Source organism: Bombina bombina, chromosome 4 (assembly GCF_027579735.1).
Source record: "Bombina bombina isolate aBomBom1 chromosome 4, aBomBom1.pri, whole genome shotgun sequence".
In the NCBI taxonomy this organism is placed as follows: domain Eukaryota; kingdom Metazoa; phylum Chordata; class Amphibia; order Anura; family Bombinatoridae; genus Bombina; species Bombina bombina.
This window is the reverse complement of record NC_069502.1, coordinates 1,070,222,885-1,070,247,472: the sequence shown is the minus strand read 5'-3', so window position 1 is coordinate 1,070,247,472 and position 24,588 is coordinate 1,070,222,885.

The window sequence follows — 24,588 nt, the reverse complement described above, 5'->3', positions numbered from 1 at the left end:
TAGACCGGTGCATCCAATTATGAGAAAATGTATTTAAGGTGGCCAATTGCAAGTTGTTCTCTTTGACTCTCCTCTGAAGAGTGGCAACATGGGGGCCTCAAAACAACTCTCAAATGACCTGAAAACAAAGATTGTTCAACATTTATGGTTTAGGGGAAGGCTAGAAAAAGCTATCACAGAGATTTAAGCTGTCAGTGTCCACTGTGATGAACATAGTGAGGAAATGGAAAACCACAGGCACAGTTCTTGTTAAGGCCAGAAGTGTCAGGCCAAGTAAAATATTGGAGAGGCAAAGGATGGTGAGAACGGTCAAGAACACCTCCAAAGACCTACAACATCATCTTGCTGCAGATGTTGTTACTGTGCATCATTCAACAATTCAGCACACTTTGCACAAGGAGAAGCTGTATGGGAGAGTGATGCAGAAGAAGCCTTTTCTGCACACACGCCACAAACAGAGTCGCTTGAGGTATGTAAACACACATTTGAAAAAGCCAGTTTAATTTTGGAAGAAGGTGCTGTGGACTGATGAAACAAAGAATGAGTTATTTGGTCATAACAAGGGGTGTTATGCATGGCGGCAAAAGAGCACAGTGTTCCAAGACAAAAACTTGCTACCCACAGTAAAATTTGGTGTATGTTCCATCATGCTGTGAGGCTGTGTGGCCAGTGTCGGTACTGGGAATCTTGTTAAAGTTAAGGCTTGCATGGATTCCACTCAATATCAGCATATACTTGAGAATAATGTTGAGGAATCAGTCACAAAGTTGAAGTTATGCTGGGGCTGGATATTTCAACAAGGCAACGACCCAAAACACTGCTCAAAATCTACTCTGGCATTTATGCAGTGGAACAAGTACAATGTTATGGAATGGCCATCCCAGTCCCCAGACCTGAATATCATTGAAAATCTGTGGGGTGATTTGATGCAGGCTGTCCATGCTCGGCAACCATCAAACCTAACTGAACTGGAGATGTTTTGCAAGGAGGAATGGTCCAAAATAGCTTCATCTAGAATCCAAACACTCATTACAGGCTATAGAAAGTGTCTAGAGGCTGTTATTTCTGCTAAAGGAGGCTCTACTAAATATTGATGCAATATTTTTGTTGGGGTGCCCAAATTTATGCACCTGTCTAATTTTGTTTTGATGCATATTGCACATTTTCTGTTACTCCAATAAACCTCCTTTTGACTACTGAAATATTACTGTGTCCTTCATTTATTTGATAGATCAAAATAAAATTGCTGATCCAAGCACCCAATTATTTATAAATGAAAATCACGGAAATTGTCAGGGGTGCCTAAAATTTTGCATACGACTGTATATATATATATATATATATATATATATTGTCAGGGTATCTGTGAATGTCAGTAGATAAAATATATATATATATATATATATATATATATATATATATATATATATATATATATATATATATATACATATAATATGCAATATATTAAATTTGAGCATGTTTATTTTATTGCTGAATACATTCTGTGTATTGCAAATCTGAGGTCAGACATGAGATGCCTTGCTGATTACACATCAGACCCCCTCCTCACTCAATATGCTAAATCATATTTGCTCAGATCAAAATCTATGTAATAAAAGTTATCAGGTAATGACCCCATGTGGAGATATACAGACACACTGTCTACAATGACTCTTTGAAACTTAGCCTTTGAAGCTCAGGGAAATAGTAATTAACACTTACTTAGCAATCAAATGTTAGGTCAGAAAGCCTCTGGGTAATTCTAAATACACATTATGAACACGTCTATACTATAACTTTGAAATTCATTTTAAATACAACTTATGTAAAATATTCAGTTAAGGTATACCTCAGTATGGTATAAATGTGTAATTGTGGATCTGAGATGCCTAACAGTAATATATTAGATAAATATTTTCTGAATTTAATAAGTGACTATATAATCAATTTAAAATGGTTAACTGTGTCAGAATAACAACATTGTTTCTTTCATTTCAGACCTGTGAGAAACCAGTGTTGTCTAATGAAGTATATCATGTCTGTGTTTTCATTCATTCAAAACAATGTTATATCAGAATAATAATTGATATATTAAATACATTTATACTGAAAGTCCTTTTAAGTCCCCTCATAAAAATGTGATTTTTTTAAAATGATACTAGAAGTATACTCATATTTAGTCTTGAAATACTCAGGGTAAATAGTATGACATAATCCAATACACATGTAACATGTGGTTTGTTGATACCGGAAATTAAAGGGTATTTAATAAATATTTTAAAGGTTAGATATTAGACTGTTAACAATATTCATAATGAAACTGCATTTCTAATTCTCTGCTGTCCCGATGGCCTAAATCCAGTGTTACAACCAAATGGCATTCCCTGTAGCCTATAAGGGACAGCACCATGGTGCATATCCAAAAAGGTTCACTAATGATTAGAATAAAAAGGGGTGGGGTATATCACGTGATATAACCTCATGCAAGAAGATAGAAGTGGTCTTTGCTTACTAAAATTTTGACTGGTAACCTTGCTGCCTTTTTAAGACACAGTCACTATAAGCAAAATTGGGCTACCTTTTCTTATCCATATTGCAAAATACTTCTCTTAATTTATGAGGTGAACTGGACTTATCTGAAAAAGCTGAAACATCAATTTGGTTTAACTGTAACGTATAAAGGGTTGTTTCATACTTTTATATTTAAATCAAAGGTATTCTATAGCTATAGTTTAATTAAAGCTGGTGGTTGCTAGATTACGAGTCTTGCGTTAGCCTTAAAAAGCAGCATTGAGAGGTCCCAACGCTGCTTTTTAACGCCCGCTGGTATTACGAGTCTGGCAGGAGAGGGTCTACCGCTCACTTTTCTTCCGCGACTCAAGCTTACCGCAAATCCCCTTACGTCAATTGCGTATCCTATCTTTTTAATGGGACTTGCCTAACGCCGGTATTATGAGTCTTGGAAGAAGTGAGCGGTAACCCTCTCCTGTCAAGACTCCTACTGCATTTAAAAGTCAGTAGTTAAGAGTTTTATGGGCTAACTCCGTAACATAAAACTCTTAACTAAAGTGCTACAAAGTACACTAACACCCATAAACTACCTATTAACCCCTAAACCGAGCCCCCCCCCCCCCCCACATCGGAAACACTTTAATAAAGTTTTTAATCCCTAATCTACCGACCGGACATCGCCGCCACTGTAATAAATATTTCTTCTACAAGATACGACGAGTCCACAGATTTCATCCTTACTTGTGGGATATTATCCTCCTGCTAACAGGAAGTGGCAAAGAGCACCACAGCAGAGCTGTATGTATAGCTCCTCCCTTCCCCTTCACCCCCAGTCATTGTCTTTGCCTATGTTGTAATAGGAAGAGGTAAAGTGAAAGAGGTGTTAATTTTTAGTTTCTTGAATCAAGAAGTTTTTTATTTTAAATGGTACCGGTGAGTACTTTCATCAGGGAGAATATAGAAGAAGATTTCTTCCCTGATCTTAGCAGCTGTCACTAAGATCCTGGCTGGTTCCCACAGAAGTCCTGAAGGTAGTACAAGAGAAATTTTCAGTGTGGAGAACATTTGTATGCTACAAGCAGCATTGAGGTATGTTCATTTATTTCTGTGGAGACTTTGTACATCAGAATTGGCTGACTTAATTCCAAAATGGGAAAAGGGGTAAGCAGTACACCTTTAACTAGTAAGAGGGTATTACTGAGCTCCTTGTATGTTTTATATAAATGGGCTTCATGCAGAGTTTTATTGCAAAAGACACTGGGAGAGATGGCTGTGATATGAGAATTGGTGATTGGGACCACATGGTTTAGATTTTTCGGGTTTTACTCATTACATGTATAACGATTAAAAATCTAAACGCCTAGATTTGGAGTGTTGTCGGTAAAGACCTACTAACACCTGAAAAAAAGCAGCGTTCAGCTCCTAACACAGCCCCATTGTTTCCTATGGGAAAACACTTTCTAAGTCTACACCTAACACCCTAACATGAACCCCTAGTCTAAACACCCCTAACCTTACACCTGCATTATATTATTAACCCCTAATCTGCCACTCCGGACACCGCCGCAACCTACATTATAGCTATTAACCCCTAATCTGCTGTCCCTAACATCGCCAACACCTATATTATATTTATTAACCCCTAATCTGTCCCCTCCCAACGTCGCCGCCACCTACCTACACTTATTAACCGCTAATCTGCCGACCGGACAGCGCCGCCACTATAATAAATGTATTAACCCCTAAACCGCCGCACTCCCACCTCGCAAACACTATAATACATTTTATTAACCCCTAATCTCCCGCCCCCAACGTCGCCGCTACTATAATAAAGTTATTAACCCCTAAACCTAAGTCTAACCCTAACACCCCCCTAACTTAAATATAATTTAAATAAAACAAAATAAATTTACTATCATTAACTAAATTATTCCTATTTAAAACTAAATACTTACCTATAAAATAAACCCAGAGCTAGCTACAATATAACTAATAGTTACATTGTATCTATCTCAGGGTTTATTTTTATTTTACAGGCAAGTTTGTATTTATTGTAACTAGGTACAATAGCTATTAAATAGCTATTGTGAAGACGACTCAAGGTAGGGAGATCTTTAGGGGGTTAGTGTTAGGTCTTTTTAAGGGGGGGTTGGGTGGGTTTTAGAGTAGGGGTATGTGGGTGGTGAGTTGTAATGTTGGGGGGGACTGTTGTATTTTTATTTACAGGTAAAAGAGCTGATTACTTTGGGGCAATGCCCCGCAAAAAGCCCTTTTAAGGGCTGGTAAAAGAGCTGATTTCTTTGTAATTTAGGATAGGATAGGGCATTTTATTATTTTGGGGGGCTTTTTTATTTTATTAGGGGGCTTAGATTAGGTGTAATTAGTTTAAACTTATTTTCTGTAATTTAGTGTTAGGGTTAGGGTTAGACTTAGGTTTAGGGGTTAATAACTTTATTATAGTAGCGGCGACGTTGGGGGCAGGAGATTAGGGGTTAATAATTGTAGGTAGGTGGCGGCGATGTTAGGGAGGGCAGATTAGGGGTTAATAACATTTATTATAGTGTTTGCGAGGCGGGAGTGCGGCGGTTTAGGGGTTAATACATTTATTATAGTGGCGGCGATGTGCGGTCGGAAGATTAGGGGATAATAATTCTAGGTAGGAGGCGGCGACATTGGGGGGGCAGATTAGGGGGTAATAAATATAATATAGGTGTCGGCGATGTTAGGGGCAGCAGATTAGGGGTTCATAGGGATAATGTAGGTGGCGGCGATGTCCGGTCGGAAGATTAGGGGTTAAAAATTTTATTATAGGGTTTGCGATGGGGGGGGGGGCCTCGGTTTAGGGGTTCATAGGTAGCTTATGGGTGTTAGTGTACTTTATAGCACTGTAGTTAAGAGCTTTATGTTCCAGCGTTAGCCCATAAAACTCTTAACTACTGACTTTTTTTTGCGGTTGGAGTCTTGGCGGTAGAGGCTGTACCGCTCACTTCTTCCAAGACTCGTAATACCAGCGTTAGCCAAATCGCATAGAAAAGGATACACAATTGAGGGGATTTGCGGTAGCCTCGAGTCGCAGAAGAAAAGTGAGCGGTACACCTGTACCTGCCATACTCGTAATACCAGCGGGCGTTAAAAAGCAGCGTTAGGACCCCTTAACGCTGCTTTTTAAGACTAACGCAGAACTCTAAATCTAGGCGAAAGATTGGCATGTTTATACATTTATGTTTGGATAAAGAACATATTTTAATACCACATGGCTTATTCTAAACCGCTTTCGATGCAGTTGCTTAGTCGGCTAATGCGACGTCCATAGTGGGCGGGCCTAATTTTCGCGCCTTAGACGCGCAGTTTACTCTGAGGAAAGAGGCAGCAGGCATTAGCTCCGGGAGGGCCCAAACCTTGTTTTTGCTGACCGGATTGATGTTGAGTCGTTCTGCAGCTCCCTGGGGGCAGGTAGGCGCCACAGCAGAGCTGTGGCGAGGTGCAGGGGTTGTTTTTCATTCTAATACAGTTTTTTCTGTTTATTCATCCTGTAGAGGGTAATTTCACCCCTTGCCTTAGGGTGCAATAATTTTTGGCACTTATGTATAAGTGTATATAACTATTTAATGTTATTAGCTTTTTCTAGCAGTTTGGGAAAAAATTCTGCGCTTTTATTTTTTAACCCCTTAGTGACCAGAGCACTTTTCCATTTTCTGTCCGTTTGGGACCAAGGCTATTTTTACATTTCTGCGGTGTTTGTGTTTAGCTGAAATTTTCCTCTTACTCATTTACTGTACCCACACATATTATATACCGTTTTTCTCGCCATTAAATGGACTTTCTAAAAATACCATTATTTTCATCATATCTTATCATTTACTATAAAAAAAATTATAAAATATGAGGAAAAATGGAAAAAACACACTTTTTCTAACTTTGAACCCCAAAATCTGTTACATATCTACAACCACCAAAAAACACCCATGCTAAATTGTTTCTAAATTTTGTCCTGAGTTTAGAAATACCCAATGTTTACATCTTCTTTGCTTTTTTTGTAACTTATAGGGCCATAAATACAAGTAGCACTTTGCTATTTTCAAACCATTTTTTTTCAAAATGAACGCTAGTTACATTAGAACACTAATATCTTTCAGGAATCCCTGAATATCCATTGACATGTATATATTTTTTTTTAGAAGACATCCCAAATTATTGATCTAGGCCCATTTTGGTATATTTCATGCCACCATTTCACCGCCAAATGCGATCAAATACAAAAAATTGTTCACTTTTTCACAAATTTTTTCACAAACTTTCAGTTTCTCACTGAAATTATTTACAAACTGCTTGTGCAATTATGGCATAAACGGTTGTAAATTCTTCTCTGGGATCCCCTTTGTTCAGAAATAGCAGACATATATGGCTTTGGCATTGCTTTTTGGTAATTAGAAGGCCGCTAAATGCCACTGCGCACCACACGTGTATTATGCCCAGCAGTGAAGGGGTTAATTAGGGAGCATGTAAGGAGCTTTTTGGGGTAATTTTAGCTTTAGTGTAGTGTAGTAGACAACCCCAAGTATTGATCTAGGCCCATTTTGGTATATTTCATGCCACCATTTCACCGCCAAATGCGATCAAATTAAAAAAAACGTAAATTTTTCACAATTTTAGGTTTCTCACTGAAATAATTTACAAACAGCTTGTGCAATTATGGCACAAATGGTTGTAAATGCTTCTCTGGGATCCCCTTTGTTCAGAAATAGCAGACATATATGACTTTGGCGTTGCTTTTTGGTAATTAGAATGCTGCTAAATGGCGCTGCGCATCACACGTGTATTATGGCTAGCAGTGAAGGGGTTAATTAGGTAGCTTGTAGGGAGCTTGCAGGGTTAATTTTAGCTTTAGTGTAAAGATCAGCCTCCCACCTGAAACATCAGACCCCCTGATCCCTCCCAAACATCTCTCTTCCCTCCCCTACCCCACAAATGTCCCCGCCATCTTAAGTACTGGCAGAAACTCTGCCAGTACTAAAATAAAAGGTATATTTGGGCTTTTTTGTGCATTTTTTGTTAGCATATTTACATATGCTTCTGTGTAGGGATCCCCCTTAGCCCCCAACCTCACTGATCCCCCACCAAACAGCTCTTTAACCCTCCCCCTCTGACTTAATGTGCGCCATCTTGGGTACTGGCAGCTGTCTGCCAGTACCCAGTTTAGTGAAAAAAATGCTTTTTTTTAAAAAAAAAAAAATCCCTTTTCTATAGTGTAGCTTTCCCCCCCCAAGACCAACCCCCCACCCCTTCCAGATCCCTTAGATGCTTTAAAAAAAAAAAGTTTATTTCATTTTTTTTTAACTTTTCTTTTAACTTTTTTTCTGTAGTGTAGCGGTTCCCACCCGCTCCCGCCCCGTGCGCGCCCCCGTCGGCTCCGCTTACGATCCCGCCCCCCTCCACCTTACACATCTCACCGATGGCTGCCCACCCGCCTCCCAAGTCGGCTCCCACCCACCATCGATACCGGCCATCGATGTCCGGTGCAGAGAGGGCCACAGAGTGGCTCTCTCTGCATCGGATGGCCAGACAGTGTTATTGCAGGATGCCTCGATATCGAGGCATCGCTGCAATAACCGGAAAGCAGCTGGAAGCGAGCAGGATCGCTTCCAGCTGCTTTCCACACCGAGGACGTGCAGGGTACGTCCTTGGTCGTTAACTGACATCCTTTAGAGGACGTACCCTGCACGTCCTCGGTCGTTAAGGGGTTAAAGATACAGTACACGTTTTTTTTTTTTCTTCCAAATATTCTTTAATTCAGTAAATAAAGTATTTAACGACTGTTGTGATTATTACTAGTCTATTCAACATGTCTGACATTGAAGAAAGTCAATGTTCTATGTGTTTAGTAGCCATTGTGGAACCCCCTCTTATATTGTGTCCTTCTTGTACTGAAAGGGCCTTACACTGTAAAGAACATATTTTAGGTAATGAAAGTGTGTCTAAGGATGATTCTCAGTCTGAAGAGAATCAGGATATGCCATCTAATTCTCCCCAAGTGTCACAACCTTTAACGCCCACTCAAGTGACGCCAAGTACTTCTACTGCGTCTACTTCTTTTACTCTGCAAGATATGGCTGCAGTCATGTCAACTACCCTTACAGAGGTTTTATCTAAATTACCAGTATTGCAGGGTAAACGCAGTAGGCCAGGTATTAATGCAAATACTGAACCCTCTGATGCTTTATTAGCCATTTCCGATGTACCCTCACAGTGCTCTGATTTGGGGGTCAGGGAATTGTTGTCTGAGGGAGAATTTTCAGATTCAGGAAAGGTGTTGCCTCAGACAGATTTGGACGTCACGTCCTTTAAATTTAAACTTGAACACCTCCGCTTGTTGCTCAGGGAGGTTTTAGCAACTCTAGATGATTGTGACCCTATTACAATTCCTCCAGAGAAGTTGTGTAATATGGATAAATATCTAGAGGTACCTACTTACACTGATGTTTTTCCGGTTCCTAAAAGAATTTCGGAAATTGTTAAAAAGGAATGGGATAGACCAGGTATACCGTTTTCTCCCCCTCCTAATTTTAAGAAAATGTTTCCTATATCAGACACCATTCGGGATTCGTGGCAGACGGTCCCTAAGGTGGAAGGAGCAATTTCTACTCTAGCTAAGCGTACAACTATACCTATCGAGGACAGTTGTGCTGTCAAAGATCCTATGGATAAAAAGTTAGAGGGTCTTCTAAAGAAATTATTTGTTCACTAGGGTTTTCTTTTACAGCCTACAGCCTGCATTTTTCCAGTAACTACTGCAGCGGCTTTCTGGTTTGACGCCCTAGAAGAGTCTCTGAAGGTAGAGACACCTTTGGAGGACATTTTGGACAGAATTAAAGCTTTCAAGTTAGCCAATTCTTTTATCACAGATGCTGCTTTTCAAATTGCTAAATTAGCGGTGAAAAATGCAGACTTTGTCATTTTGGCGCGCAGAGCGTTATGGCTAAAATCGTGGTCTGCTGATGTGTCATCCAAATCTAAGCTTTTAGCTATTCCCTTCAAGGGTAAGACCCTATTCGGGCCTGAATTGAAGGAGATCATTTCTGACATTACTGGAGGTAAAGGTCACGCCCTACCTCAAAACAAGTCTCTTAAGATGAGGGGTAAACAAAACAATTTTCGTTCCTTTCGAAATTTTAAGGGAATACCCTCTGCTTCCTCTTCCTCCACTAAGCAGGAAGGGAATTTTGCTCAATCCAAGTCAGTCTGGAGGCCTAACCAGGCTTTGAATAAAGGTAAACAAGCTAAGAAGCCCGCTGCTGCTACCAAGACAGCATGAAGGGGCGACCCCCGATCTGGGACCCGATCTAGTAGGGGGCAGACTTTCCTTCTTTGCTCAGGCTTGGGCAAGGGATGTTCAGGATCCCTGGGCACTGGAAATTGTAACCCACGGATATCTACTGGAATTCAAGAATTTTCTCCCAAAAGGGAGATTTCATCTTTCACGTTTGTCTGCAGACCAGACAAAGAGAGAGGCGTTCTTACGCTGTGTAGAAGACCTCTATACCAGGGGAGTAATTTGTCCAGTTCCAAAGCTGGAACATGGAAAGGGGCTTTACTCAAATCTTTTCGTGGTTCCCAAAAAAGTGGGAACTTTCAGACCCATTTTAGATCTCAAAGGTCTAAACAAATTTCTCAGAGTCCCATCGTTCAAGATGGAGACTATACGGACAATATTACCAATGATCCAGGAGGGTCAATACATGACCACCGTGGACCTGAAGGATGCATACCTTCACATTCCGATTCACAAGGATCATCATCAGTTTCTAAGGTTTGCTTTTCTAAACAAACACTATCAGTTTGTGGCTCTTCCTTTCGGGTTGGCCACAGCTCCAAGAATCTTCACAAAAGTGTTGGGGTCCCTTTTAGTGATTCTCAGGCTGCGGGGCATAGCAGTGGCGCCCTATCTGGACGATATTTTGATCCAGGCATCAATCTATCTTCTTACCAAATCACACATGGAGATCGTGTTGTCGTTTCTAAGAACTCACGGTTGGAAAGTGAACATAGAAAAGAGTTCACTGGTTCCACAGACAAGAGTTCCCTTCCTGGGGACTCTGATAGACTCGTTAGAGATAAAAATATTTCTGACGGAGGTCAGAAAATCAAAGCTTCTAAATACTTGCCGAGCACTTCAGTCCATTCCTCGGGCCATCAGTGGCTCAGTGCATGGAGGTCATTGGATTAATGGTAGCGGCAATGGACATCATCCCGTTTGCTCGCTTTCATCTCAGACCAGTGGAATGGGGACTATGCTAATTTATCTCCTCAGATAATTCTGGATCAAGAGACCAGAGACTCTTATCTTTGGTGGTTATCGCCGGATCATCTGTCCCAAGGGACATGCTTCCGCAGACCCTCATGGGTAATTGTGACGACGGACGCTTCAGGTGTGGCCTCAGTTGGCTTCAGCCAAATTTATAAGATTCCAGTCGGACAATATTACGACTGGGGCTTATATCAATCATCAGGGGGGAACAAGGAGTTCTTCAGCGATGATAGAGGTATCCAAGATAATCCGATGGGCGGAGGCTCACTTTTGCCATCTATCAGCAATTTACATCCCAGGTGTAGAGAACTGGGAAGCAGATTTTCTAAGTCGTCAGACTTTTCATCCGGGGGAGTGGGAACTCCATCCGGATGTGTTTGCAGCATTGGTTCATCAATGGGGTAGACCAGAATTGGATCTGATGGCATCTCGACAGAATGCCAAACTTTCAAGATATGGATCCAGGTCGAGGGATCCTCAGGCCACACTGATAGATGCCTTGGCAGTGCCGTGGTCGTTCAGCCTAGCTTATGTGTTTCCACATTTCTCTCTCCTGCCTCGCGTGATTGCGCAAATCAAACAGGATAGATCTTCAGTAATTCTGATAGCGCCTGCGTGGCCACGCAGGACTTGGTATGCGGATCTGGTGGAGATGTCCTCTCTGCCACCGTGGAAACTTCCTTTGAGACAGGACCTTCTCATACAAGGTCCTTTCCAACATCCAAATCTACTTTCTCTGCAGCTGACTGCGTGGAGATTGAACGCTTGATTTTATCGAAGCAAGGATTTTCTGATTCAGTTATCAGTACGTTGATACAGGCTAGAAAGCCTGTCACTAGAAAAATCTATCATAAGATATGGCGTAAATATCTTTATTGGTGTGAATCCAAGGGCTACTCATGGAGCAAAGTTAGGATTCCTAGGATTCTGTCTTTTCTCCAAGAAGGATTGGAGAAAGGTTTATCAGCTAGTTCCTTAAAGGGACAAATTTCTGCGTTGTCAATTTTGTTTCACAAACGTTTGGCAGATGTGCCAAATGTTCAGTCTTTTTGTCAGGCTGTAACCAGAATTAAGCCTGTATTTAGACCAATTACTCCTCCCTGGAGTTTGAATTTAGTTCTTCGAGTTCTTCAAGGGGTTCCGTTTGAACCTTTGCATTCCATAGATATTAAGTTATTATATTGGAAGTTTCTGTTTTTGGTTGCTATTTCTTCTGCTCGAAGAGTTTCTGAGCTTTCAGCGTTACAGTGTGATTCGCCTTATCTCATATTTCATTCTGATAAGGTGGTTTTGCGTACTAAACCTGGATTTCTTCCCAAGGTTGTTTCCAATAAGAATATTAATCAGGAAATTGTTGTTCCTTCCTTGTGTCCTAATCCTCCTTCTAAGAAGAAGCGTCTGTTACATAACCTGGACGTTGTCTGTGCCTTAAAGTTTTACTTACAGGCAACTAAGGATTTCCGTCAGTCATCTTCATTATTCATTGTTTATTCTGGAAAGCGTAGGGGTCAGAAAGCTATGGCTACCTCTTTCTTTTTGGCTGAGAAGTATCATCCGCCTGGCATATGAGACTTCTGGACAGCAGCCTCCTGAACGAATTACGGCTTATTCTACTAGGGCTGTGGCTTCCACATGGGCCTTTAAAAACGATGCATCTGTTGAACAGATTTGTAAGGCTGCGACTTGGTCGTCCCTTCACACTTTTTCCAAATTTTACAAATTTGATACTTTTGCTTCTTCTGGGGCTGTTTTTGGGAGGAAAGTTCTTCAAGCAGTGGTGCCTTCCGTTTAGGTCTCTGTCTTGTCCCTCCCTTTCATCCGTGTCCTGTTGCTTTGGTATTGTATCCCACAAGTAAGGATGAAATCCGTGGACTCGTATCTTGTAGAAGAAAAGGAAATTTATGCTTACCTGATAAATTGATTTCTTCTACAATACGAGTCCACGGCCCTCCCTGTCAATTTAAGGCAGATTATTTTTTATTTACAACTTCAGTCACCTCTGCACCTTTTAGTTTTTCCTTTCTCTTCCTATAACCTTCGGTCGAATGACTGGAGGTGGAGGGGAAGAGAGGAGCTATATATACAGCTCTGCTGTGGTGCTCTTTGCCACTTCCTGTTAGCAGGAGGATAATCTCCCACAAGTAAGGATGAAATCCGTGAACTAGTCGTATCGTAGAATAAATCAATTTATCAGGTAAGCATAAATTTCCTTATTAACCCCTAAACCACCGCACTCCCGCCTCGCAAACACTAGTTAAATTGTATTAACCCCTAATCTGCCGTCCCTAACTTCGCCAACACCTATCTACATTTATTAACCCCTAATCTGCCGCCCCAACGTCACCGCTACTATATTAAATTTATTAACCCCTAAACCTAAGTCTAACCCTAACACCCCCCTAACTTAAATATAATTTAAATAAAACAAAATAAAATTACTACAATTAAATAAATTATTCATATTTAAAACTAAATACTTACCTATAAAATAAACCCTAAGCTAGTTACAATATAACTAATAGTTACATTAGTATCTATCTTAGGGTTTATATTTATTTTACAGGCAACTTTGTATTTATTTTAACTAGGTACAATAGTTATTAAATAGTTATTAACTATTTAATAGCTACCTAGTTAAAATAAGTACAAATTTACCTGTAAAATAAATCCTAACCTAAATTACAATTACACCTAACACTACACTATCATTAAATTAATTACATAAACTAACTACAATTAACTACAATTAAATTAACTAAAGTACAAAAAACCCCACTAAATTACAGAAAAGAAAAAAATAATTACAAGAATTTAAAACTAATTACACCTAATCCCCCTAATAAAATAAAAAAGACCCCCAAAATAATAAAATTCCCTACCCTATACTAAATTACAATTAGCCCTTAAAAGGGCTTTTTGCGGGGCATCGCCCCAAAGTAATCAGCTCTTTTACCTGTAAAAAAAAAATTCAATACTCCCCCAACATTAAAACCCACCACCCACACTCCCAACCCTACTCTAAACCCACCCAATCCCCCCTTAATAAAACCTAACACTACTTCCTTGAAGATCACCCTACCTTGAGCCGTCTTCACCCAGCCGGGTACAAGTGGTCCTCCAGAGGGGCAGAAGTCTTCATCCGATCCGGGCAGAAGAGGACCTCCAGATGGGCAGAAGGCTTCATCCAGGTGGCATTTTCTATCTTCATCCATCCGGAGCGGAGCGGGTCCATCTTGAAGTCATCCGATGCGGAGCATCCTCTTCTTCCGACGGCTAAGACTGAATAAAGGTTCCTTTCAATGATGTCATACAAGATGGCGTCCCTTGAATTCCAATTGGCTGATAGGATTCTATCAGCCAATCGGAATTAAGGTAGGAAAAATCTTATTGGCTGATGCAATCGGCCAATAGAATTGTGCTCGCATTCTATTGGCTGATTGGGACAGCCAATAGAATGCAAGCTCAATCCTATTGGCTGATTGGATCCTATCAGCCAATCGGAATTTAAGGGACGCCTTCTTGGATGACGTCATTTAAAGGAACCTTCATTCAGTCTTAGCCGTCGGAAGAAGATGCTCCGCGTCGGATGGCTTCAAGATGGACCCGCTCCGCTTCGGATGGCTGAAGATAGAAGATGCCGCCTGGATATGAAGCCTTCTGCCCATCTGGAGGTCCTCTTTTGCCCGGATCGGATGAAGACTTCTGCCCCTCTGGAGGACCACTTGTGCCCGACTGGGTGAAGACGGCTCAAGGTAGGGTGATCTTCAAGGGGGTAGTGTTAGGTTTTATTAAGGGGGGATTGGGTGGGTTTTAGAGTAGGGTTGGGAGTGTGGGTGGTGGGTTTTAATGTTGGGGGTATTGTATTTTTTTTTTACAGGTAAAAGAGCTGATTACTTTGGGGCAATGCCCCGCAAAAAGCCCTTTTAAGGGCTATTTGTAATTTAAAATAGAGTAGGGAATTTTATTATTTTGGGGGGGCTTTTTTATTTTATTAGGGGGATTAGATTAGGTGTAATTGGTTTAAAAGTCTTGTAAAAAATTTTTTCCCTGTAATTGTAGTTAGTTTATGCAATTAATTTAATGGTAGTGTTAGGTGTAATTGTAATTTAGGTTATGATTTATTTTACAGGTAAATTTGTACTTATTTTAACTAGGTAGCTATTAAATAGTTAATAACTATTTAATAACTATTGTACCTAGTTAAAATAAATACAAAGTTGCCTGTAAAATAAAAATAAACCCCTAAGATAGATACAAATGTAACTTAGTTATTTTGTATCTAGCTTAGGGTTTATTTTATAGGTAAGTATTTAGTTTTAAATAGGAATAATTTATTTAATTGTAGTAATTTTATTTCGTTTTATTTAAATTATATTTAAGTTAGGGGGTGTTAGACTTAGGGTTAGACTTAGGTTTAGGGGTTAATGAATTTAATATAGTAGCGGCGACGATGGAGGCGGCATATTAGGGGTTAATAAGTATAGTGTAGGTGTCAGTGATGTCGGGGGCGGCAGATTAGGGGTTAATAAGTGTAAGATTAGGGGTGTTTAGACTTGGGGTTCATGTTAGGGTGTTAGGTGTGGACATTAATTTTATTTCCCCATAGGAATCAATGGGGCTGCGTTAGAAGCTGAACGCTGCTTTTTTGCAGGTGTTAGTTTTTTTTTTCCAGCTGAATCTGCCCCATTGTTTCCTATGGGGAAATCGTGCACGAGCACGTTTAGCCAGCTTACCGCTACCGTAAGCAACGCTGGTATTGAGGTGAGATGGGGAACTATATTTTGCTCTACGCTCACCTTTTTGCAGCTAACGCCGGGTTTAAAAACCCTGTAATACCAGCGTTGTCTTATGGGAGCGTTGAAACAAAAAATGCTTGATAGCAACGCACCCCTATTACCACAAAACGCGAAATCTCGGTGTTTGTATTTTAAGTTTATGTTCATAATCCTGTGTAGTTTATAACTAGTTATATTCAGTGCTAAGTAATTTATTTGCTAGACAGGGTTTTGCACTCCAGATTTATAAGTCAGTCATTATAGTGAACTATTTCAGAACTGTACATAAATTGGTTATTGTGATCAAATCCCTGGTAGTTATTAATTAAAGGGCCATGAAATCCACATTTTTTCTTTCATGATTTAGAAAGAGAATGTAATTTAATACATCTTTCTAATTTACTTATATTATCTAATTTGTTTTATTCTCTTGATATTCTTTGCTGAAAAGCATATCTAGATATGCTCAGTAGCTGCTGATTGGTTGCTGCACATAGAAGCCTTGTGTGATTGTCTCACCATGTGCATTGCTTTTTCTTCAACTAAGGATATCTAAAAAATGAAGCAAAATAAATAATAGAAGTAAATTGTAATGTTGTTTAAATTTATATTCTCTATCTGAATCATGAAAGAAAGATTTTGAGTTTAGTGGCCCTTTAAGCATTGTTAAGATAATAGTCCATATTCTGATATTTGGAATGAACTAAGCTGGATAATTATAGACTGTACTGGGATTCTCATGCGTGGTGTTTATTGTAAGTAAGGTTCATTTTAGAGATTTATTTTTATGATCTGTAGTATAGAATATTACAACAGAATAAATGTGTATAATTGATTCATAAGCTAGTCTCTACTTAATATATTTCAATGTGTTTATAAATTTAACTAATCTCAAGAATTTAGGAATAAATATTAATTTCAATTGTTTCATTGTTTCATATATACATTTTAATTGGAGGTTATTTTAAAGAATAATAAAAAAAAATGTAACCCTGGTATATACCAACTATATATATATATATATATATATATATATATATATATATATATATATATATATATATATATATATATATATATATATATATATATATATATATAGTAATATCTATTTTTAAATACTTTGAACATATTCCCCTATGTGCAGAACATTGGAAAGTGAAATATTTACAGTAAATATACAGTATAAGACTTTAATAAATAGGAATGTTGCATAAATATGCTTTTACATGTTTTCCTCTACTTAACTTCAAAGGGTTCCAATGCATTTATAAATATGTCTATATTAGTATACATATGTATTTATGTGTTTATGTGTATATATGTTTGTAAATACATATATACACATATACATATAGTACACAAGTACATATGTATACATAAATAGACATATATATATATATATATATATATGCATACATATACATATTTAGACATGCATATGTATGTATCTCAATGTTAAAGCACTTTGCCTGCCTTTTTTTTCTAACACCTGAGACCTCATATCTTGGAGCCCTTATAACTTTTTTGTGCAATATTTATTTTCAATCATTTTTATCAGATAGTGTTATTATGAGTGTAACTGTACTTTGTAATGCATTTGTAATGTTTTGCGACACTTTATTGTTTTGTGAAACAGTTAACCAGAGCTCTGAATCGTCAATCATTCTAGCGTAAATTGTGATTGTGCTCAAGCAACAACGTTTACTTTCCACTCGTAATACGAGCAGTAAGCCTGATGAGCGCAAACACCCATGATAAACCCCTTATCGCTCATGCACAAACATTTGCGCTCCACTCGTAATCTGGCCCTTTGTGTTGCTGTGGCGTCATTTCCCTAATCACCATCACAGCTGTGGCAGTCTTTCTTTTCAACCCCAGTGAACTATAAACCTTCAGAAATCAGTTGTGCACAACCCTGCATTTCCATTTATTCACTGTATTAATTGAAATGGTTTTGCTGAAACATATTAACATTTTTTAATGTGAAAAGGAAAATTCTGTACATTTGTATGCTTAATAGAAAATGTTTTTAATTTATCACCCTTTCAGAAAAACCTAGGCCTTTAGCTTATTGTCTCCTCTATTAACCCATTAGAAAAGGAGATGCTTTACTTTATTTATAAAAATATGCAAACACTTCTTATTTTCTGTTTTACAAGTAATAAACATGTTATGATTTAAAAAAAAGTATTGTTCCTACACAATCAGTTAAAATAGTAAATAAATAGTAACTCATGTCCCTAAAGTAATTGTTAAAATACTCTTAGTTACACAATAGAGGCAAATAGCTTTTTTGGAGAGAGATCCGTGTATTGCACGCTCCAGCAGCCCCCTAGATGGGGAACTGTGTAAGTGGAACCTTTCCCCCGCCCACACAGGACACACAGTGCAGAGCAGAGGGAGGCACTAAAATAATTACTTCTCTTGAAGCTGCAGACATTGTGTTCAAAACAAAAATTGCTGTGCACAGTTTGAAGTGGAAAGGCAGTTGCAGCACTATATTTCTGCCACCCAGACCTCTCTCTTCTATTGGTTCCCGCCCACAGCACAGATTGTCAGTAATTCTCTTACTCTAACACTGTCATGCTGCCCCCAAGAGGCAGATATGAGAGCTGCCTCACTTGGGGCTTATTTTGATTGGCTCAATGATGAAATTTGTCTCCTGACCTGACAGAGTGGGAGTCTGAGTTGGTCACTGCCTCTCTTCATGTGTTTGCAGCTAAGGTCAGAATATTTGGTAATTTGTTTAATGTTACTTTAACTTTATGTCTTTTACATGACAGGTTAGGCTCGGCCTCCCCTGTCTGCAGGTCCCATTCAATGGCAACAGATCAACCAGTAAAAAGAAAATACATCAAATCAAAACTCTATGCAACCTCAAAACAGAAACCCACTAAAACCCTTGGCACTAATTGCTGTAACTCAAATACTTCCTCCCTCCTTAAAGGGACAGTAACATCAAAACTTTCATTATTCAGATAGAACATGTGATTTTAAACAACTTTCCATTTTACTTCTATTATCAAATTTGCTTTGTTCTTTTAATATCCTTTGTTAAGGGTAATGCTAGTTAGGCCGATAGGAGCTTAGGAGCGTGCATGTGTTTACAGAAGTCTATAGCAGCAGTGTTTGTATCTATGCATAACATTGCTATAAACAATGTTGTAAACTTGGTTGCTAGATGGCTATTGACACGTGCAGGCTCCTGAGCTCATCTGGAATTATTCTTTATTAAGTATACCAAGAGAATTAAGCAAAATTGATTTTGAATTTAATATCCCTTTAAACCAAAATCACAACCAATAGCAAAGCCTTTTTAAGGAAAAAGAAGAAGACAGAACTCCAAAGCCCAAAAACAAAAGATAAGCCTGTAGGTGAGAAGCTTTTCACTCTGCAGAATATGCTGGATAATTATACCCAAGAAACAATGAAACCAAAGGTTATCAAATACAGTTCTGGTTTTTATTCTCTCACAGTTGTTTTTCTATTCTGTTGTTGCAGAGTATCCACTATATTTTTTTAAAAAAAACCACTCCATACATGCTGTACAGCAGAATTATTGTCCTGCTAGCATTAAACATAAGTAGCAGTGGTTTTTAAAAGTTTTTTCTTTCAAATATTTACTCGAAAGCTAAGATTTTCTCCTATTTTATCTATTTTTGTGTGCTCTACACATATACAATGGATTTAAACACATTTTCTGCTTTTACCACATAAGAGTTACAGGTATTGTATGACCCATTTTAAGGATTCAGGGGCCTCAAATATGACCAATGAAGGAGATTTTTTTTGCTAATCACTAACTGAATGGCACATAGAAGTTGATTTTTCAGGCAAATATATACTTGTTAAAGTTGCTTTGTGTGTGCAATTTAAAATATTAATGATGTTAAAACTATATATCTATTTAGCACTGTCCTATAGACTTTTTTGAAGCAGCAATACTCCATATATATATATGGTGAGTGTACAGCCTGTATAACAGTGTAAATTTGCTGTCCCCTCAAAATAACTCAACACACAGCCATTAGTCTAAACCATTGGCAACAAAAGTGAGTACACCCCTAAGTGAAAATGTCCAAATTGGGCCCAATTAGCAATTTTCCCTCACCAGTGTCATGTGACTCGTTAGTGTTACAAGGTCTCAAGTGTGAATGGGGAGCAGGTGTGATAAATTTGGTGTTATCGCTCTCACAGCTTTCTGTAATAACTAAATGAACTTTGAATTGTATGGGAACTTTCATTACAAATTTACCAGTAGAACTGTTTTTTAATAGAGCCTGTACATTACCTCATAACAGATTGAGGTTGAATATTGTAAGAAGTTTTCTTTTAGAGGGTTTATTTGTGCTTAAGTGTCAATAAAATTACGGTATTGCACTATTTTTGCTTTCTACTTATTTCCACTGCATGTGATTTGAAAAATACAATTGGAAGAAGATTCCCTCAAGAAGCAGAACAAGGGCTTTTGGAAAACCTCGGGATTTATCCTTCTTATGGTGCAGCACTTACCTCATAAGATTGGGGTTAAGGAATGTAAGTAGGAACCCCGACGGGGACTGTCACTCTTCTCTCCTATTCGACTTCGGATTATTTCAAGGAACTGCACATCATAATAACATTGCAACATCAGATTATTTGGTGTTTACAAAATATTTGGATAATTATTTATCTACAAGGCGCTTAACCATCTCTTATAAGAGTTTTTCTAATATTATTGGGGTATATACATTTATATACACATTTTTGTCTAGAAAATATTTGCCAATGAAACAGGATATATAGACAATAGGTAAAATGGGTTTTCGCTAAATCAATTTATCAAAAGACTTAAGGTATTTTCTAACATAGCGCTGTACCCTCGCTTGCAACACATTTTTTCCTTATTATTGAGTGTACTATAGAGGGCTTGTACACAATATACTCCATAGGTAATAGCTGCTGTTGGTTGTTGGTAATACCGGGTCTTTTCAAGTTATTTTTACTAAGAATACACTATCCAGCACTCTTTATATCTCTTGGTGCTTTTATATATATATATATATATATATATATATATATATATATATATATATATATATATATATATATAAAAACATAAACACACACACAGTATATACAGTATGTATAAAGTATACACAATGCTCTGGTTAATGGCCCAAGTAAATGGTAAATTTAAAACTTAGGTCATCATTGGTTTTACCAACATAACATATCCCACACGTGCAATGCACTGTTTTATAGGATATTATCAGAGAACTGGCACATAGTGATCAGAGTTTACAATTTAAACATATGGAACCACTTGTAGTAAATCTTAGGTGCCAGGTTTAAAGAGACATGCTATTAAGACCTGACTTAAGATCTGCATATACTCCTACAACTTGGTTAAATACCAACAGGAAAGAGTGCTACAGATATGATGTGTTCACAATCTATAATGGGTTGACCCATAACACATTTTTTTGCACCCATGGACAAATAGAAAATTCTATATTAACTATAGAGTATACTGTACAACAAAATATACAGTGTACTTATTGCATTGCACGTGTGGGAAATACTATAAACCAGATTACAAGTGGCTCTCTAATTTTTCCTTTGTGTGAAGAACATTGGAATGTGAAGTATTTACATTAAAACACAGTTAAACATAATAAACAATATTAAAATTTTAATAAATATTATTTTTAATGTTTAAAGGTATTTGTCTGGGAAGGTCTCCAAAGTGTGTGTGTATATGTATATATAAATAGCCCTCATTATTGAAACACCTTGTCATATACCTATGTCATTTAACCCTTATACATTTTTTTAAATATTTATATGATTATTTTTTTTATCAGATAGCGTATATATGAGTGTAACACTTTATTTTGTATTTACTTATGTTGTGCTTGGTGCAACTTTTGTTTTAACCCTTACACTTTAGGTCTTCAGTCACGCTAACCCAGCAAGCACAAATTTTTTTTTTTTGTGCTTGAGCACATCCATTTACTTTCAACTTGTAATATGCACTTTAGCGAGCCACTTGTAATCTAACCCTATGTTGGTAAAACCAATAATGAACTACAAGTAAGCATGGCGAATAACCTTGCTACAATTTGTACAGCTTTGACTACCCGTACTTCAGAGCAGCCTGTAGCGAGGGTTTTTGCCCAAACCAAGCATAATATTTCAAATCTTAGATATATTATTATAGATTATCGGTCAAGACCTAGCAGACGAGGAGATAGAGCTAAAATAATAGTACAGAATGAATCAAAATTGACCTATACTTTAGATACACTTATAACAAAGGGGTTAAATACCCATTTAGATTGGCAGTGCTTTCTGTAAAAATAGTTTGAAGGGACATGATTGTAGGTGTTTGACAGCAATTATATATGTTCAATGTATTTGCAGAATGACAGTTGTATTAGTAGCATGTTGATGTTTATTGTAACAATATTAAATGGGTAGCACTTTTAATGTGATTTTTCTTACAGTAGGCCTGACGGGGCATCAGTTGCACATCAAGGACGCCATGGAAGTTCCGTTACAGGCATTGCTGGAATGAGATTGGGACATTCAGGGGTCTATTTATCAAGCTCCATACGGAGCCTTCAGGCTCGCCAGAAACACAAGTTATGAAGCAGCGGTCTAAAGATCGGCGGACAAAAATCAACCCGATCGAATACAATTGGGTTGATTGACACTCCCTGCTAGCGGGGCGGTATTGCACCAGCAGTTCACAAGAACTGCTGGTGCAATGATAAATACCAACAGCTTATGCTGTCGGCATTTATCGATGTGCGGCAGACATGGTTCGCTATAGCGGATCATGTCCGTCCGCACAATGATAAATGGACCCCATAGTATAAGTATATATAGTGTATGTATATATATATATATATATATATATATATATATATATATATATATATATATATATATATATATATATATCACTTAATTAAAGTTTTTGACTTTTAATACCAGAGAGTGCCTTCCAGTTAGTTTATATATTATCATTTAAGCACTGCGTTATGAAATAATTTATTATTTTAATACAAATATTTGAAGGCTTTTGCTGTTTGAGTACATTTACCTCTACATTATCTCTTTGATATGGCAAATCAGAAGCTATATGTAAATTATCACAGGGACTGAACTGAGCAATCACTGTGCATCATGTAGCAAGGCAAAGGAACCTGCAGAATATGTAAAGGCTATTATACTGAAAGCATAAAATGCTCTATTTCCTTAAGGCAGCATACATTTTTTTAGTCTTGGATATGTATGTATGCTGCTCCTAATTGACTCAATGACCCTGACCTGAGGCCCGGCAGGAGCAGTGCTATACTTACCGTTGTGTAGCTCACTGGGAGTCGTGCTGTTTTGATGACTAGAGATGGCAGGTGCTCTAGGAGTGGAGAAGATGCTCTGGTAGTCTAGTCTAACAGAAAAAGTGAGTGTCGGCTTAAAGCAGCTGGTTCCACGGATGTGTTTCTGCTTTTTGGATGTGATTTTTGGAAGTGAGTGCACTAAGCACTTTTTTCTACCTTTTCTATTTGAAGTGATCCTGCCATTTGTAGCGCCTCCCATTTAGCGCTTGTTTATTTTGTATGAAGACTAAAGCGTTCCTGTTCCTGAACGCCCTGACCCTGGCAACATTTCTGGCTAATGCAACCTGTCTGACCCTTTTACTAAGATACATTATCTATGGACTGATTTGTTGGCTAAAGACCTCTGGAAATGTCTCCTTGCTAAAGATTCTGTGTTATACTCCTGACCTGTCTACAGATTATTCTACCGTATCACTTATGTGCTCCTGTAGTCCATCCTAAACTCATTTTGGTTCCAGACACTAAACCAGGTAATTACCTAATGACCTTATACTCTGCTTCTTTTTCAGTAGTTCCCTCTCTTTATTTTTGGTGTATGCTTATATGTAGGTTTTTCACATCTTGCTAATATATTGGTCATCTGAATTTTGATCATTTAGAAGTATATTTTCTTCTTCCTTTAGCTTTTAGAATTTTTTAATTTATCTGCCAGCCCTGCAAATGTAAATAAATTCTTGTGTGATCCTCCATTAAAAAGAATGAACACTCCTTATTTAGAGAGATAAATTGAGTTCTTTAATCTTTTGGTTTGGGATAAAAAATATTAGGATGTCAAGTTTTTTTTTTTTTTACTAATTTTAATAACGTATTTTCTTTTAATTAAACCAGTACCTGAAGCTCTTAAATGCCTGAGATAATGCATTTTGTGGTCATGGAATTGCATTTTGCTAATAGTAGCTGTTCATAGAAAAATCATTAATGCTTAAAATAAACCAGGTTAAGAGATGTCATCATAAACATGGTTGGTTTGCAAAATATGCAAGAAGAAACTGAAAGGAAAATAACTATAATTTTCTTAGTGTGGTCAAGTAAATTGTTTTGATTGTTAAAAGAGCAGAAAAGCTTTTGCATTTCAGAGCCCAGCATCCAATATATCAAGCAGGATATCCACTGATCTGCCATTTTGTAGTGAGTGCTGAAATCCTGTAGGTTTAATTGGCAATAAATCAGCATGACCTCCACCCGGTGACTTTTTTTTACAATGATCTTTTCATGCAGAAAATGAAGAGGCTGACTTTACAGTGTGTGCACACTGCCTGTGGTAAGATAACAGCCCTGGCACACACAGAGAGTCTTCCATTAAAGGCAATGCTAGATCATCAGACACTCTATTAATGACACATTCAGTTTGTTCAATGGCTATTTTTTGTAAGTAATAAAGTAATGACTTTCTGTTGGATTAAAAAGACTAACAAAATTAAATGGTTTTGTTTCTATCTAGAAATGAGAAAAGCAGCTATTATTTGTATTTACTGTATGTATGTATATATATATAAATATATATAAATAAATATATATATATATATTTATATGTGTGTATATATATATATATATATATATATATATATATATCAATGTAAAGATTTGCATAGGAAATTAGCAC